Here is a 5,000-nt window from a genome sequence, read left to right as displayed (position 1 = left end):
CAATGACTCATTCTTAAAACCAGCATTCTTAAGACCAAAGAGTCAGGTGGAAAAGGGGGAAAGCCCTCCGTTACTGATTCTCCTATAGTTGGATCCTCCGGAACCATAATAATCCTTCGTTAGAATGGGATTCCAACTCAACACCTTTTGAGTGAGATTTTGCAAAGAATTTCTCTTTGGAGAGCACAGTACGATGAAAGTTGTAAACCGTGTTCGGAGGGGAGTTATTGTCTATCGTTGTCCTCTATGGTAGAATCAGTCGGGGGACCTGAGAGGCGGTGGTTTACCCTACGGTGGATGCCAGCGGTTTGAGTCAGCTTATCTCCAACTCATGAACTTAGCCGATACAAAGCTAAGCTCCAACTCGTGAGCTTAGCTGATACAAAGCTTTGTGATAGCACCTAATTTTTCCAATTCGGTGGTTTGATCTATGATTTATCATTCATGGACGTTGATAAGATCCATCCATTTAGCAGCACGTTAGGATGGCATCGCCTTAAAAGTTAAGGGAGAGGTTCAAATGAGGAAAGGCTAACGGTGGATACCTAGGCACCCAGAGACGAGGAAGGGCATAGTAATTGATGAAATGCTTCGGGGAGTTAAAAATAAGCATAGATCCATAGATTCTCGAATAGGGAAAACTTTCGAACTGCTACTGAATCCATGGGCAGGCAAAAGACAAACTGGCGAACTGAAACATCTTTGTAGCCAGAGGAAAAGAAAGCAAAAGCAATTCCCGTAGTAGCGGCGAGCGAAATGGAAGCAGCCTAAACCGTGAAAACAGGGTTGTGGGAGAGCAATCGAAGCGTTGTGCTGCTAGGCAAAGCAACCTAAATGTTGTACCCTAGATGGCGAAAGTCCTATAGCCGAAAGCATCACTTGCCTACGCTCTGACCTGAGTAGCATGGGGCACATGAAATCCCGTGTGAATCAGCATGGACCACGTTGCAAGGCTAAATACTCGTGGGTGACCGATAGTGAAGTAGTACCGTGAGGGAAGGGTGAAAAGAACCCCCATCAGGGAGTGAAATACAACATAAAACCGTCAGCTCCCAAGCAGTGGGAGGATCCAGGGCTCTGATCGTGTGTCTATTGAAGAATGAGCCGGTGACTCATAGGTAGTGGCTTGGTTAAGGGAACCCACCGGAGCCGTAGAGAAAGCGAGTCTTCATAGGGCTATTGTCGCTGCTTATGGACCCGAACCTGGGTGATCTATGCATGACAAGGATGAAGCTTGGGTGAAACAAAGTGGAGGTCTGAACCGACTGATGTTGAAGAATCAGCGAATGAGTTGTGGTTAGAGGTGAAATACCACTCGAACCTAAAGCAAGCTGGTTCTCCCCGAAATGCCTTGAGGCACAGCATTTGATTGGACATCTAGGGGTAAAGCACTATTTAGATGTGGGCCACGAGAGCGGTACCAAATTGAGGCAAACTCTAAATACTAGGTATGGCCTTAAAATTAAAAAAGAGGGGTCAAAGTCGGCTAGTGAGATGATGGGGGATAAGCTTCATCGTCGAGAGGGAAGCAGCCCGGACCACCAGCTCAGGCCCCTAAATGGCCACTCAGTTATAAAGGAGGTAGGGATGCAGAGACAGCCAGGAGGTTTTCCTAGAAGCAACCACCCTTGAAAGAGTGTGTAATAGCTCACTGATCGAGCGCTCTAGCATCGAAGATGAATGGGGCTAAGTGATCTGCCAAAGCTGTGGGGGTGAAAAAATACATTAGTAGGGGAGTATTCTGCCTTAGAGGAAAGTCTCTGTGCGAGCGGTGGTGGATAAAGAAGAAGCGAGAATGTTGGCTTGAGTAACATAGAAATTGGTTAGAATCTAATGCCCCGAAAACGTAAGGGTTCCTCGGCAATATTCATCCACTGAGGGTGAGTTAGGGCCTAAGATCAGGCTGAAAGGGATGGTCGATCGACAAAAGGTGAATATTCCTGTACTACCCCTTGTTGGTCCCAAGGGATGGAGGAGGCTAGGTTAGCCGAAAGATAGTTATCAGTTCAAGAACGTAAGGTGTCCCTGCCCTTTTTTTACGGTAAAAAAGGGTAGAGAAAATGCCTTGAGCCAACGTTCGAATACCAGGCGCTACGGGGTTGAAGTAGCCCATGCCATACTCCTAGGAAAAGCTCGAACGACTTTAAGCAAAAGGGTACTTGTACCCGAAACCGACACAGGTGGGTAGGTAGAGAATACCTCGGGGCGCGAGACAACTCTCTCTAAGGAACTCGGAAAAATAGCCCTATAACTTTGGGAGAAAGGGTGCCTCTTCACATCATAAAGGGGATCGTAGTACCCAGGCCCAAGCGACTGTTTACCAAAAACACAGGGTCTCCGCAAAGTCGTAAGAGCATGTATGGGGGCTGACGCTTGCCTAGTGCCGGAAGGTCAAGGAAGTTGGTGACCTGATGATAGGGGAGCCAGCGACCAAAGCCCCAGTAAACAGAGACCATAACTATAACGGTCCTAAGGTAGCGAAATTCCCTATTGTGTAAGTTTTGACCCGCACAAAAGTCGTAATGATCTGGGCACTATCTCGGAGAGAGGCTCTATGAAATAGACATATTTGTGAAGATGCGGACTACCTACACCTGGATAGAAAGACCCTACGAAGCTTCACTGTTCCCTGGGATTGGCTTTGGGCCTTTCCTGTACAGCTTAGGTGGAAGGCGAAGAAGGCCTCCTTTTGGGGGGACCGAGCCATCAATGATATAACACTCTGGAAGGGCTAGAATTCTAACCTTGTGTCAGGACCTATGGGCTAAGGGACAGTCTCAGGTAGACAGTTTCTATGGGGCGTAGGCCTCCCAAAAGGTAACGGAGGCGTGAAAATGTTTCCTTGGGCCGGACAGAGATTGGTCATCGAGTGCAAAGGTAGAAGGGAGCTTGACTACAAGACCCACCCGTCGAGCAGAGACGAAAGTCGGCCTTATTGATCTGACGGTTCTGAGTGGAAGGTTCGTCGCTCAACGGATAAAAGTTAATCTAGGGATAACTGGCTGATCTTCCCTAAGAGCTCACATCGATGGGAAGTTTTGGCACCTCGATGTCGGCTCTTCGCCACCTGGGGCTGTAGTATGTTCCAAGGGTTGGGTTGTTCGCCCATTAAAGTGGTACGTGAGCTGGGTTAAAAGGTCGTGAGACAGGTTGGTCCATATCTGGTATGGGCGTTAGAGCATTGAGAGGACCTTTCCCTAGTATGAGAGGACCGAGAAGGATGCACCTCTGGTGTACCAGTTATTGTGCCCACGGTAAATGCTGGGTAGCCAAGTGCGGCGGACAACTACTGAAATCATCTAAGTAGTAAGCCCACCCCAAGATGAGTGCTCTCCTTTTTCAACTTCCCCATAGCTTTCAGTAGCACAACCGAGACAGCGACGGGTTCTCTGCCCCTATAGGGATGGAGCGACAAAAGTTTTTTTGAGAATTCAAGAGAAGGTCATGGCGAGATGAGCCATTTTTCATTACGATAGGTACCAAGTGGATGTGCAGTGATGTATGCAGCTGAGGTATCCTAACAGATCGGTAGACTTGAACCTTGTTCCTACATGACCTGATCAATTCGATCAGGCACTCTCCATCTATTTTCATTGTTCAAATCTTTGACAACATGAAAAAACCAAAAGCTCTGCCCCCCCTTTCTATTTATCCAAGGGATGGAAGGGCAGAGGCCTTTAGTGTCCCCTCCAATCACTAATTGGGGCCTCACAATCACTAGCCAATATGGCTTTCTCTCATGCCTTTCTTCATTTATGGTTTGATATTCTGGTGTCCTAGGCGTAGAGGAACCACACCAATCCATCCCAAACTTGGTGGTTAAACTCTACTGCGGTGACAATGCTGTAGGGGAGGTCCTACAGAAAAATAGCTCAATGCCAGGATGATAAAAATCTTAACGCCTCTCATTCTTATTCAATATGAAAACGAAAAAAAAATGAAAAATCAAAAGGTCATTTTATTCAAAACCCCAATTGTGACATCCCTTATCTCTCACTTCACACCTCGGAGCGCACCCTTCTTGTAGATATAAATGCGCTTTCACATCTTCTTAACCCAAAATGGCTGGGGAGAGAAAAGGTTCCTTTTTTTAGGGTACTCCGGGGAACAGATCCAGTGGAGACAATGTGGGGCCTATAGCTCAAAGGATTAGAGCACGTGGCTATGAACCACGGTATCAGGGGTTCGAATCCCTCATCGCCTATAACCGGCCCAAAAGGGAAGTACCTTTCCTTCTGGGGGTTGGAAAATCATGATCGAGATAGCGAACCAAAAGCTATGGATCTTAGGTGTAGGTGTTTTGTCGAAATGGAATGGCTTTTCTTTTTCTCTTTTATTTATCGTGAATGAGGGAATCATTACACATAGTATGCCCGATCGGCATATTTTTTTGTTTTATGCCCCGTAACTCTTCCTCAACCAGGCTTGGGAAAAATAGAAGAGCAAGTATTAGTAGCATAACAAAAAAGCCTTCCTCGTCATTAATATCTTTGCTCGCGGCAATTGTGACCTCTCGGGAGAATCGATGACTGCATCAAAGATACAGTGCTAGTACATCTGAGACTTCTTAATTGGCTAGTTGTAAATAGCCCCACCCCAGGGCTATGGAACAAAGGATTATCTCGGACCTACACCAAGGTATTGATGGTGATTTTCTCATCTCGTAGAACAGAATGTGATACAATGAGATAGAATGATATACAAACAGAGGGAACGAGTTACCTACTGTTAACGGGCAAAACGAGCCCCTTTAATCTGAATTCTTTAATTCATAATCAATCAAATCTCCCCAAGTAGGATTCGAACCTACGACCAATCGGTTAACAGCCCACCGCTCTACCACTGATCTACTGAAGAACAACAGGAGATTCGATCTCATAGAGTTCAATTCCTGTTCACAACCCATAACCAATATGAGCTCGAAGCTTCCTTCGTAACTCCCAGAACTTCTTTGTAGTGGCTCCCTTACATGCCTCATTTCAGAGGGAACCTCAAAGTGG

The 5,000-nt window shown here is 46.5% G+C and overlaps 1 non-coding gene across 1 annotated transcript; it reads right to left on the bottom strand.

Moving 5' to 3' along the window:
- Window positions 1-4,785: 4,785 nt before the first annotated feature.
- Window positions 4,786-4,857, bottom strand: TRNAN-GUU. Its single transcript has one exon. It is a non-coding gene; the product is annotated as a tRNA-Asn (tRNA).
- Window positions 4,858-5,000: the final 143 nt, after the last annotated feature.

The sequence above is a fragment of the Capsicum annuum genome, unplaced genomic scaffold, assembly GCF_002878395.1.
Source record: "Capsicum annuum cultivar UCD-10X-F1 unplaced genomic scaffold, UCD10Xv1.1 ctg5104, whole genome shotgun sequence".
Lineage (NCBI taxonomy): Eukaryota > Viridiplantae > Streptophyta > Magnoliopsida > Solanales > Solanaceae > Capsicum > Capsicum annuum.
The sequence above is the reverse complement of the archived record's forward strand: the minus strand, read 5'-3'. Positions and strand labels throughout refer to the sequence as shown.